This window comes from Triticum aestivum, chromosome 2D (assembly GCF_018294505.1).
Source record: "Triticum aestivum cultivar Chinese Spring chromosome 2D, IWGSC CS RefSeq v2.1, whole genome shotgun sequence".
Lineage (NCBI taxonomy): Eukaryota > Viridiplantae > Streptophyta > Magnoliopsida > Poales > Poaceae > Triticum > Triticum aestivum.
In genome coordinates, this window is record NC_057799.1 from 333496809 (window position 1) to 333510644 (window position 13836).

General features: G+C 43.7%; 1 long non-coding RNA gene across 2 annotated transcripts; it reads right to left on the reverse strand.

Annotated features, from left to right (window-relative positions):
- Positions 1-9672: 9672 nt before the first annotated feature.
- Positions 9673-11927, reverse strand: LOC123053019 (uncharacterized). 2 transcript variants are annotated; one of them, XR_006425267.1, is made up of 3 exons: positions 11333-11927; positions 11015-11226; positions 9673-10308 (listed from the first exon to the last, which is right to left on the reverse strand). It is a non-coding gene; the product is annotated as an uncharacterized lncRNA (long non-coding RNA). The 2 variants fall into 2 exon arrangements; XR_006425266.1 differs by lacking the exon at positions 9673-10308 and having other exon boundaries at positions 10796-11226.
- Between the last annotated feature and the right edge of the window lie 1909 nt (positions 11928-13836).

Here is a 13836-nt window from a genome sequence, read left to right on the forward strand (position 1 = left end):
GACGGTGGCCTCGACGGTGAGGTGCTCCTCCAAGATCTGGGGTTCGGCACGAATGGCAGCCATCGGGACCTCATCCGCGCGTGCGGCCCCGATTTGCTTCTCCGTTGCCAAATGCTCCTTGAGCTCCTGGCTATACTGCGTGCACCATGGCTTAGGGAGGCGCTTATTTGGTGGAGGGGTCGGTGATTTGGGTGGAAGGTGTCATGCTGGCTGTCGGGGCATGTGGGATGTGGAAGGAGGAGGAAGATGGGGGTCGGGTGTGGATTACCTGCCTAGATAGACGAGGCCGAGCAGCGTGAAAGAGGGTCGTCGGCGAGGAGGCGGCCCTGCAAGCAAGGACTGAAGGTTTCAACTTGCAAAGGAAGGCGAAAATAGGGGAAATGTGGCTTTTGGTAAGGGGGAGGGGGCAAGGAGGTAGATATTTCCGCGGAAGCCGAAAATTTTGAATCGGTTCAGCGAAAAACTAGCGTGCAAAGTGTCATCAGACGGTGCTTCAGGATATTTTGTACTACATCTCACACGGTTGGTGATAATAAACTGTGTGGGATCTACTTAATTTTTCATCTTGATTTGAATTACATAATGGGGTCACATCGGCAATGGACGGTGTTTGAATTGCTAGAACTTTTATCTGCAGTGAACATGCAATTATATGTGTGTCGTAAAAGAATTGGAATTATTAAGTGTTCATTTGGACATTTTGTACATTAATTGGTTTTCTAGCCATTTCAGGTGCACAATCCAAAATTAAACTACATGCACATGCTCCGATGCACCAACATGGGTTGTAAAATCATATATGTGTCCATGGGTTTATGCTTATGTCCCATGCAAGAAATGGGGATGAATTTCGAACACCACGGCATAGTGGCTCTCCGGCAAACGTTGAGGTACTTGCTTTTGTAATTCTAGTAAATCCAAAACATGTCTGAAATTCATGAACCTTGGCATGCTATCATGGAATGGCATCAACATGTTGGGGTAAAAAATATTGTCCAATTTGGGGCAGGTTATGGTATAAGCTTCTCACAAACAAGAGATTCTCAGAAGAAGCCTCATGGTTCCGTTGGGGAAATGTGTCACCTTTGTGGACAAAACGATATTCGTCGCCTCTTTTTCCTGTCAATTTTTTTCCTGGTGTCAACATAGAACAACAGGAGTGTCTTGTTAAATTTTGGATTTTTTGGGGGGATCGTTTGGACATTTTTATATGTTAATTGAGTTTTCTAGGCATTTATGTGCATAATACAAAATTGAACTACATGCACATGCTCCAGTCCATAAAACGGGTTGCAAAATCAAATGTTTGTCCTTGGTTGCAAGCTTAGGTCACATGCAAGAAATGAGAATGAATGTCAAACACCTTGACACTGTCGCTCGGCCGCTAACATTGAGATACATGGTTTTAAAATTCTAGTAAATCGAAAACTCGTCTGAAATTGATGAAACTTGACATGATATCATGGAACGGCATCGACATGCTGTGGTAAAAATATTATCCCATTTGGGGCAGGTTTGGGTATAATCTTCTCGCAAACCAGAGCTTCTCTCACAACAAGCCTGGTGGTTTCGGTGGGGAACGTGCCACCTTGGGGGGACAAAGCAATATCTGTTGCCTCTTCTTACTTTCAATTTTTTTTCGTGTCAACATAGAACAACACGAGTGTTGTGTCAATTTTTGGGATTTTTCGGGGTTCGCTTGGAAAATTAACTGAGTTTTCTATGCATTCATGTGCATAATTCAAATTTGAACTACATGCACATGCTCCAGTGCATATAAATTGGTTCAAAATTGGAATGTGTGTCCTTGGTTACATGCTTAAGTCCCATGCAAGAAATGAGAATGAATGTCAAACACCTTGCCACCGTCGCTCGTCCGCTAACATTGAGATACATGGTTTTTAAATTCTAGTAAATCAAAAACACGTCTGAAGTTTATGAAACTTGACATGCTAGCATGGAACGGCATCAACATGTCGTGGTAAAAATATTGTCCCATTTGGGGCAGGTTGGGGTATATAAGCTTCTCACAAGTCACAAACCAGAACTTCTCACAACAAGCCTCATGGTTACGGTAGGGAATGTTTCACCTTTCTCGACGGAACGATATCTGTTGCCTCTTCTTGATTTCAATTTTTTCTAGTGTCAACATAGAACAACATGAGTGTTGTGTTAATTTTAGGAAATTTTCGGGGCTCGTTTGGACATTTTTATTCATTAACTGAGTTTTCTATGTATTTATGTACATAATTCAAATTTGAACTACAGGCACATGCTCTAATGCATATAAATTGGTTGAAATTCAAATATGTGTGCTTGGTTGCATGCTTAGGTCCCATGCAAGAAATGAGAATGGATGTCAAACACCCTGCCACCGTCACTCGGCCACAAATAGTGAGATACCTGGTTTTAAAATTCTAGTAAATCCCAAACTTGTCTGAAATTCATGAAACTTGGCATGCTATAATGGAGCGGCATCAACATGCCGTGGTAAATTTTTTGTCCCATTTGGGGCAGGTTTGGGTATAAGCTTCTCACAGACAAGAGCTTCTCACAACAAGCCTGATGGTTTCGGTAGGGAACATGCCACCTTTGGGGACGAAACGATATCTGTTGCCTCTTATTGCTTTCAAAAAAATTCTAGTGTCAACATAGAACAACAGGAGTGTTGTGTTAAATTTTGGAATTTTCTGGGGTTCGTTTGGACATGTTTATACATAAATGGGTTTCTGGGCATTTTATGTGCATAATTCAAATTTGAACTACATGCACATGCTCCAGTGCATATAAATAGGTTGAAAAATCAAATCAGTGTCCTTGGGTGCATGCTTAGGTCCCATGCAAGAAATGGGAATGAATTTCAAACACCAGGGAACTGTTGATTACCGGAAAAACGTTGAGATACTTTGTTTTTTAAATTCTAGTAAATCCAACACTCGTCTGAAATTCATGAAACTTGGCATCCTATCATGGAATGGCACCCGACATGTTGTGGTATTTCTCGTGCCCATTATGAGAGAAGGCGCACTGGAATAACGGCCAACAAAGGCATTTTGAAAAAAAGCTGCCACTTTAATATCTCAAAAATTTGTATAATTCAAATCGTGTGCGTTCTGTTAACCATTCACGTGATGCCACATGTCTTAGTTTTAATGGCTATAGGAGGTGTCGTGCGGACAACTGTTTGACTGAATGGGAGGCGTGCAAGCGCAGTTCGGTTCGCAGGCTGGCTGAGAGGCGTGCAAGCTGTCCTCCAATTCGCAGGCTCAACGGGAAGCATGCGAGCTGTTCAATGCAGGATTTGTGCATCTCTTCAACGCAAACGGATCAGATTGAATACGGTATGCAAATTAAAGCCAGATTTCGGCGCTCAGCCAGGAGAAAATGTGCCAAGCAGGATTTGTACATCCCTTCAATGCAAACGGTTGTTTTGGATGACCCGTGTGCAACCACGTACAAACAATTTGGTAATATTTGCATCTGTCATATTGGGTATGTTGCCATTTGTCAAACTGGAAAGATTGCAATTTTTTGATCTAGTAACATCGCCATTTGTCAACCTTGTAACACTGCGATTTGTCAAAATATGCAGCTAAAAATCACTAGCAACTAAAATTCAGTAATTCAGCATAAACTTCATTCATAGATTAAGCAGTCGTTCTCACCGGGAAGCGAGACAACCTTTGACCGCCGCCCGCCTTGCTCCCACTGGTCTGTATTAATGGCGCGCCCGAGCGGCCGCACCCTCCATCCTCGCCACACACACAATCCTCTCTCTCCGCCTGCATCCTCGACGCCGCTCTTAGTCCTCAAAGCCGGCACCCCCATCCTCGCCACACACACAGCCCTCTCTCTCTCTCTCTGCCCGCATCTTCGACGCCGCTCTCAGTCCTCAAAGCCGGCACCCCCATCCTCGCCACACACACAATCCTCTCTCTCCGCCCGCATCCTCGATGCCGCTCTCTGTCCTCAAAGTCATCAGTGTATAAGGATGCCATTGAAGTGCCCCATCGGAGGGAGTGGCGACGCCGAGGCTGCTGAAGCACTGGAGCACGGCGTGAATATGGAGATAGAGGTTTCCGTCGCCGCCGACGAGGTGGAGAACGAGGCTGCCAACAAGCAGAGGCGGGTCGAGAAAGAATCGCAAGCGACTCTAGCAGGCCTAGACTTCATCAACAACCTCCCCCATGATATGTTGACAGTCATCATATCCCTCCTCCCAATAAAATATGGGGCGAGGACAACCGCCCTTTCCCGGCGGTGGCGTACCCTATGGATCCTCATCCCTCTGGACCTCCTCGACGCCCATGAGCTCTGCAATGGCTATCACAAAAGCTTGGATGCGTACTCCCAGATCCTCGGCAGTCACCATGGCCCAATCAGAGGCCTTATCATGGGTAAGTTTCGTTCCAATGGCAAGGACCGAGCCAAGCTTGACGAGTGGTTCTGAATCCCCGCCATAAATCAACTCGAGGAGCTCTGTTTTAATGATGGGCATATGTGCTCGCTGCCAACGTCCGCGCTCCGCTTCGCACCCACACTTCACCTCGCCAAGTTCATGAACTGTAATCCCCCTTAATGACGTGCCTGCTCTTTTTCTACCACAACTGAAGCACCTTGAGCAAGTCATCGTCTGCATCCCAAAGGATGACATGGAGCGCCTGCTCTGTACTGCACTCGAGTTCCTTCGTCTTCAGGCGATGAATTGGTCGAGTACCTTCCACATCACCTCCAGGACTCTCCAGACTATTTATGTGTGTTGCTAGTGCTGCAACGAGAGATCACAAGAGGTGGACCACAATATGGTCATTGAGGACACACCTTCACTTGAGAGATTACTTGTAGTTGATCAACAAGGTCCAACAAGAATCAATGTCATTTCTCGTTGAAATTGACAGCGCTGGGCTACTCGTCTGTCAAATACTACTACTTTCAGGTACAACAGTCGCCTTATACCTCTCCTTCTTGATATCAACATTATTTCTAGTTTTGAAGATGTATGTTCGTATGTCATCCAGCAAAGCTTCACCCAAATTCTGGGCACAGTGAAGGTCTTGGCACTAGAGTCTGTCGGCCCCAACCTGGACCAAGTTGTCAGTTGCCTGAGATGCCTTCCGTGCCTGAAGAAGTTGTATATCGAGGTGATGTTCCTTTCCTGTTAAATGTTAACCATAAGGGAGTTAAACTTTTTGCACCTTTTCCCAAGTTTACAATGACAATGTACTATGATTTCTGAAGGAATTTTGGAGGATTTCAGGACATACACCCCCACCCCATATTGGTTGCTTGATTCATATGGTAAGAATCCATAAGAATTTCCCCTTTGGATTCGTCTGTACTAGTTTTCTTAGGGATTTTTGCATCCAACCAACCTCTTGTGAAGAAGGCTACATGTTTCTAGAGTGTAATCAAATGCCCATGTTAATCATGTGAGATCGAAGATGGCACGTTCGTGCATTTTACAAATCCTGCAAACCAAATAGGCGTGTAGTACTGTTCAAAACTGCATGTAGGCACTAACACGTTCTCTTCTTTTGCAGATAATAATAGGCCCGGAGGTGGATAATGTTTATAACGACAATCACATTGAATGCCTGGGTCTGCATCTCTCAAATATTATTTTGAAATCCTACCAAGGACCTTACTCGAGATTACACTCACCAGGTTCTTTCTTGCCAGAGCTAGGGTGCTGAGGGTGCTGAGGTTGAACACACATTTAATTAGGAAAGATGAATGTTATGTTGATCAGAGCGGCCGGTACTGCAGAATGGAAGAGGCTCCAAAAAAGCTGAACTTCATATTGGAAGAGCATATGATAGAGCAATCGGAAGTCATTGTGTCAAACCCATACATGACTTGTCAGCGGCTGATCCCTTTGCATAAATGATGAGGTTTGCAATGTTTGAATTTGGGCATTGTAATCTTTGAATTTGAACCTTGCAATATTTACGGTATTTGTTATATAACCTAATTGGATGTTTAATTTGGTATCGCAATCATGTCATGTTACAGGTATATATATATATGTTGTTCTTCTATACATAGAGCATAGATGTTCTACAGACAGAGCATATCACATCGCACACGGACCACACTAGGTAACCTGTCAACGATGAATTCATCAATCGCAAACGGTTATATACCAGCAAGCGTTTGCCCACAGTTTGTCTTATTTGCCACGTATCATTGTGCCGACCTCTGCTCGCGCCCCTCGGCAAGCTCTACTCGACGTTAGGCGCCGCGACGCGCTCTGCTCGCGTCCGTCGGCGCGCTCTGCTCGTGTCCGTCGGCGCGCTCGGCTTGTGGACAACTTTTCCTTGCGTGTTCAACTGCTATATGCATATATATGGTTGCTCGCCGTTGAGGCGACCGCGGACCGCTCTGCTCGCGTCCCTCCGCGCATGCTCTGCCAGCGGTTGGGCCTGCGCACGATCACGTCGGGGGGCCCATACATGCGGTTGCGCCGCGTGCATCGCCACACGATTCAGTTACGTGCGGCACGATGGAGTTACGCGCTGCAAATTAGAATATTATTCTGATCACAACCTGAACTTTCTGAGTTACACAACCTGAACTTCCCTCTGTTGGAACCCGACCTTCGGGCTATCTTAGCAACCGTGTCTCCCCGCGCGAATTATTCAGGTCAGTCGTGTTCTATGTGATGTAAGTGTAATCTGTAAACTGTTTTTAGCAACTAAATGCCCGTTTTAAATAGGAATCTCGCTTGTTGTCAGATTTTCTCTCGGAACATGATGAACTTGCGTCTGTTGCAATTTTACTGCGTGAGTTGTTCGACGTGAACTTCCCCCAATGCTAGGTTGAACTTCCGCAAACATTGCCCAAATGGGGCTTTCAATATACCTCGGAAAGCTATGGACACGAGTATCATGACCCAAGTTAAAGTTTTGGCAAAATGTAAGCCGTTTAAGAGCAGTTTTGAAAACCGTTTTTCTTCATACAAAAAACGTGAACCGTACTTTTGATCCAATTTCTAAACTGTTATCGGAATGAGGCAAATAATATGGCGTTGGAAAGCAGCTGCAAATCCGCTCTTTCCACATGTAGAAAGTTTTCTCTAATTCCATATGGTTAAAGAGTAATTTGAAAAATCATAGAATTTTGCAAACCGAACAGTCGAGTTCGTATTTTCGACGCCATTTCTAAACGGCTAATCCAATTGAGGCAAATGATATGGCGTTGGAAAACTTATAAAAATGCGCTACTTTTTCATGTTCAAAGTTTTTTCTAATTTTGAACGGTTGAAAAGAAATGTAGAAAACGGTCCAAGTTCCACTGAGTCCGTATTTTCAAGTTAATTTTTTAACCGTACGTATGAACGCAGCAAATGATATGGCATTGGAAAGCTTGAGGAAATGCGAATTATTTTTGTACATATTGTTTCTCCCAATTCCTTACGGTTTTAAGTCAATTTTGAAAATGGCTAAAAATGTGTTTCGGCCTTAATTTCTACAAACTTTATCGGAATGGGGCAAATAATGTACCGTTGAAAAGCTACGGAAAATGCGAAACTTTTTCATGCAGATGGTTTTCTCTGATTCCTAGCTGTATTCAAGTAATTTTTAAAGCCGCGTGAAGACTTGAACTTCTCGGCAAGTCGAACTTCACTCTGTTTTTCACGTGCTTTTTTTGCTCGTAGATGTCCATCGACTCACCGGAATTGAGCAAATGATATACCGATGGAAACCTGCTATAAACACACAACTTTCCCATGTTGATCGTTTTATCATACTCGCGACGATTTTAAAAGTTTTTCATCTGAAATTCATCCAGTGTAGTAGTTGAACTTCCTGCTGTTTTCACGTTGAACTTCTGTGACGTATTTTCGTTTGTAGTTTTCTCATATATTCGTCAGTGTTACACAAATGATATTCCATTTGTACAAACCTCCCTCACAATATTTTTTTTTACTTTCTCCAACCGAGGACTTGAACTTATAACAACAAAAAGATTGGACCTTGGCTTTTAATTCATTTTTCTCATATTAAACACACACCATGTAGTATATGAACTTTTTCCATTTTCATAATTTGAATTTTTTATTTTCTTTTTGAAATCAAATTGCTCCCAAATAATAACTGAACTTCTTTGTGGATTGAGAGAATTATTTTAAAACGCAAAAAAAATCTTTTTTGTGTTTTCGAACATGGAAATACAAGGTGAACCTCTCTCTCAAGAATTTTTGAACTTCCCCGGAAAGAGCACCTGAACTTATTTCAACAAACCTTTTAAGCTTTTATTTTTCTATACTTTTTATTCTCACCTGAAATGCATTCCTTGTAGTACTTGAACTTCTTGTTGTTTTCACGATGAATTTCTGTCGCATTTTCGTGTATACGTCGAAATACACGCAATTGAAGGTTAGACGTCATTTTTTGCCATATTAAAACATATAATTGGAGGTCGGACGTCCCGCAATATAAATTCTAAACCGTGCACGGAGGTGCACGTGAACTTCTTGCAACAAATTCGAGTTTTTTTATATACATCGAACTTCTCTGTTATTTTAATTTCAACTTCTTAGTCATATTCTTAGAAAGGAAATATGTTTCAAATAAGCATCAAACATTTTTTTTAATTGAACCTCATACTTTTATTTTTCCTAGAAATGGAAAGAATTTGAGTTTTCCGTAAACATCAAACTACTCCTTTTATTTTAATTTGAACATCTTTAATTTTATTCTTTAGTAACGAAAGAGAACCTGTTTTTTTTTATAAATATCGAACTTCTCTATTTTTACAATTTGGACTTCTTGGTTTATTTGAAATACTTTCTTTTTCCATTTTTCTGAAACAGTAAAATAATGTTCTTTTTATGAAAAAAAAACATCAAATTCATGTGCTATGTTAATTTGAACTTCTTGCTTTTCTTTAGATACAAAAATTTCTTATTTTTTATAAACTTCGACCTCCTATGTATCTTAAATTTGAACTTCTTGGTTTAGTTTCAGAGACGGAAAAAATTGTCTACTATTTTGTCTTTTAACTTATATGCTTTCTGGGGTTGTGTGAACTTCTACAGTTTATTTTTGTGCAAAGTTACACACACACACACACATAATAGAACACACACCCACACACTGATGCTCACATGTTGTAATTTTGTTTTGAAGTGAATTTTCTAGACTTAAATTTTGTTTGTGCTCTTTTAAATTTATTTGTCACTTCAAGTTCTAAAAAATCGCAAATCTCCCATGTTTTTCCTTGCATGTTTAAATAGTTTGAACTTGTTGAGATACACATAATACACTTGACCTTCTCGAACACAACAGTTTGACCTTCACAAATAAAAATTTAAACCATTATCGGCGACCACAACAAAACATTGAACTTTTTCATCTTTTATATTTGAACCTCTAGGCTTTTCTAGAAATGGGAGTGAGTGACCACAACAAAATAAACTGTATCTATGTACTGCTACCTGATGAATGATTTTTTATTCCATATGCATCTTCTAGGCAGGATGTGTTCTCCCTCAAAAACAATGTCTTTCGAACTTTCTGGGTGGAACTCGTTGAACTTCTAGATTATCAAAAAAGCATTCCCTTTTTAGTTCTCAATCAATATGGTTTTTTTAGGAAAGGTACTTCGCATACGAATAAAAAATTATCTACACTGGGACAAAATGGCCTTAGTCCAGGAACAAAACATTACTTCACATAGGAACACAAATTTATTCACATAGGGGAACAAATGTCGTTACACTTTCTGCTTTTGCCAGGAAATAGATGAACTACGAAGAAGCCTATCTCTCTCACTTGAGTAAATGGTTCGTACAAAATGTTCTAGTGTGATCTATCTAAATAACAACAGAAGGAACAAATTTCACACTGCGCCCATGTACACTTTTGAAGATGAGTTGCACTAGCATTAATCAAGTTGGCCTGCTGAAAATCAGACACAGTGGACTGCAACCATCTTAATTACTGCTGAAGATTGTCAGCCATACAAATTACTACAGAAACTGGTTAAGAACAGTCGACCGTGTGCAGCCATACTAATTTATCTTGTGGAATAGACATAGGCAGCTTAGAGGCATACTTTTGTTCTTACTGATGACCTACAGAGCATGTAGGGAAAGATATAGGGGAAGGATTAATCAATATTGAGCTTGAGCGACCATCTCAACAATAAATCCAAAAGTGGCAGCAGCATATATCTCGCTACACTGCACCTCAAGGGAGATCAAATCCCCATGTTGAATAGCATCCCAGCAACAGCAAGATCACTCACCCATTCAAAGACCGACTATCTTTCCTCGTGAATGGCGACAAGCACCAGGATCAACACCTACAGGAAAGAGGTAGATGTTCATAGGCATAACAACAAGTTCAGCTTCATAGCTCAACCCATGGACCGCTATTTGAAATCAAGACAATTGTGTTTATGGCTTCAAAGATATCTTCAAGCAAGACCATTGAAATGGAAGTGAACCAAGTAGTAGTAACGCTCCAACACCCCACCAACACCAAACAATTCCTAACCTATTTAGTACTGACCCAAAACCTATTTTGTATTTTTTTTCTATTCATTATTTATCAGTAAGATGAATTCTTACCAAAATCCAATGATTGACCTCTCTGGACTATAATCTTTGAACTTCCACATTACTTTAAAAAATACATGCTTCTTTAGGTCCATGTAAACGGAGAAGTTCACAGTTACTGTTTGCTGGTATTGCATAAAATTCTGTTTTTTAGAGTGCACACTTATAAGACGTGGACCATCAGACAAAAAATGCCAATGGTAGTGGCGGCTTGAAATACAACAAGAAACAAACAGGGGGGAATATACATGAGATATCTTTTTTAACATGTTCAGTACATGGAGATCCTAGTGTACATAAATCATTTTAGTCAGATAGCAACTCGCGACATGTGGCCACATACATAGGCTGAATGCATGCCACCTTGGTAGCCACATACATAGGCAAGTTGAAGCTGAAGTAGCTAACAAATTTTTGAACAAAAAAAGTTATAGAGGGGATTGCTCTCACAATAAGTCTCCCTTTACAGGATTCAACAGAAGTTGAACTTGATGGTGTGCAGCAGGATCCGGGGTGTTGTGTTCACGAACGGTCGGCATCTCCATCGTTGCACAGCCCGGCACTGCATACTGGAACGGACCAGGGCTGCTTTGGGAGGACTCGGGTGCTGCTGCAGATCGGATCAGGGTGAGGGTGCTCTCCACTGCCCTAAAGAAAATGCTCTGTAGGAAAAAACACACACGCAAGAACCTTTGGATATAAGTGCGCGACGGATTTAGGAGCTACAGGATCAGTAGAAATTGAACTGCGGAGTGCATAGGAGTCGACCTTCACTCCAACGCTCAGGAGGTGTCGAGCGTGAAGGAGGTTGCCCGCGACGCGCGACCATGGCGCGCAGCCAGCTGCAGGTTGTGGCCTCCTCCATCTAAAGTTCGACGCCTCCTCGATCTGCAGGATAGCACCCCATCCGCCCGCGTGCTAGTGGTCGCCGGAGAGTGGAGGGTGGTGAAGGATCCTCGCCGGATCGGGCGACCCCGAGGTGCTCCGGCAGGTGGTGTGGCGCGTCATCGGCTGGGGTCGACGCTGTGGTGGCGTCACTGGTGGGGGTGGGGCTGTGGCGGCAACGCCGGCAGGGGCGTGGATGCGGCTGCGTGGCGGTGGCGGCAACACCGGATGGGGTCTGGGCGGCGGGATGGGTGCTCCCACGGTGTCGACGGGGAGGAAGCAGGAGATCGGTCAAAGGGAAGGGAGGGCATGGAGGCGCCCGGCTTGCCGGCGGGGCGGGAGTGGGAGCGGGCGGGGCGGCGACGCCGGGTGGAGGCAGGGTCAGGGGAAGGTGGGCGTCGCTGGGACTGGGAAGATCGGGAGGTTGGGGATCGGGCGAGGTGATGGACGAGGGTGCGTGGAGTGGGCTTTTTTTTCTTCGTGGGTTTCGGGAGTTCGGGAAATTATGTACATACGCGCGTGCTTTTCAAATAAAGTACATGTACGGGTATGTGTACGTGTATACCCAATTATGTGATGGGTACGTGTATACTTACTACTGAAATTACGTAATATACACGTCTATTTACATACGTAGTTATTTATTTTACGAATAAATAAGTGCTATATAAGGAGGTAATAAATGTTGATTTTTATTCACTATGGTATTTTAATGACCTTCCTTTTCTATGATGTGACATGCATGCATGGACGGTTAAAGAATTAAAGTCTGCCAAATTAACTAGTAATTAAATCATTTATATTGGTTTCCAAATCAGTCGCTAAGCACGATCTGCATTCTAAACTAGGAGAAACGATCATCTAGTCATCTACTTCTTGTGATGCTTCCACCACTGCTCTGTGGCTCGATCCCTCGTCTGGGGAAGGAAGAAGACGCTCCCTCATGTCAACGATCCGGATGTACATCTCGTAGCTTGTGTACGCGTCCTTGGCCATGTACTTGACGTGTTGTTCATCCAGCCTCTCATGCCAGACACTATGCCAGGCGTTCTTGTCCTTCTTGCTCTCATCCTTCATCTTCATGTGGTAGGGGTCGATGATGGCCGAGGCGAGGTCAACCAGGGAGTTATGTTTGTTGTTGTCGGTGCCCCATACCTTGTAGTGGTCCTGGATGTTGACAAGATTCTGGCATTTCAAGCCCGAAACCTTTAGCGCTTTTAGATCATTGGTGGTGTCCACCATAGCGAAACTAGTCGGAGCTATTGATAAACCTGGAGAAACACTTGCAAGGTCTTGTGGCCAGGTGGTAGTGGTAGATGAGGACGTCATGTCACACGCACAACTGGGCGACGACAACCTTCTGATCGTGCCCGGCACGACCGATGGTGTACTCGAGGTCGAAGCCAACCACATGGTACTTGTCCTCGGCAAACAACTTCTCCATAGTTTGGATGGAGCTCTCCACCGAGACCGGCTCGTTCGTGTACACCACCGAGAGTTCCTTCCCCCTCACGTGGGTGTCCACTACGTGATGCGTGGTGAACTGCCCGCCGTTGTCGTCGGCGGCGCTGGGAGCGTCATTGGAGCCACGGGGAGTGCCATTGGAACCGCTGGATGTCCTCTTTGTATGTGTTGTCGTGGGTGTGCTTATTGTGTCGTGTGGCGCGAGAGATGAAGGTAAATGGACGCGTGAATAAATGGGGGCGGGGCGGCCTGGATTCTCGGCGCGTCCGCATGGCAGCTTTTGCAGCGGGTAACTGCATTGTGGCGTCGTGCCCGGTGCAACCGCATGCACACGAACGTGCGTGATCGTGCGCCGGCCCCAAACACTGCAAGCGCGCGTGGAGGGATGAGGGCAGAGCACCCGGAGGGACGCGAGAGCAGAGCACACGCGGGGGGACGCGAGCAGAGCGTGCCGCGGCCGCCTCAACCACAAGCAACCACACGCATAGAGCAGTTGAACACGCAGGACATCGTCGTCTACAAGCCGGCCGACAATTGCGTCGCTGCATAGAGAGCGGCTGTGTGCTACTACTGCCGTTTTGGTCTATTAGTCCCCTTTATATTATGTGCCATATTTTGACCTTAAATTTAACCAACAAAATGTTAATACATGTTACAAAAATTATATAATTGGAAACTATGTTCAAATACGAATCCAACGATATAATCTCTGGCGACATGCATTCGTATTTTATTAGTAAAATCTATAGTCAAAATTTGGCACAAAAATACATAGACGACTTATAAACCAGGACGGGTGTAGTAGGTAATTTAATCGCAAATGTTGTTATTTTATTAACCGTATGTGTATGTGTCCTTTCGTCCTCCTCTCCCACGTCTTGTCACCCCACTGCCGTAGACGGCTTAGAGCGCAAGCTTGAGCA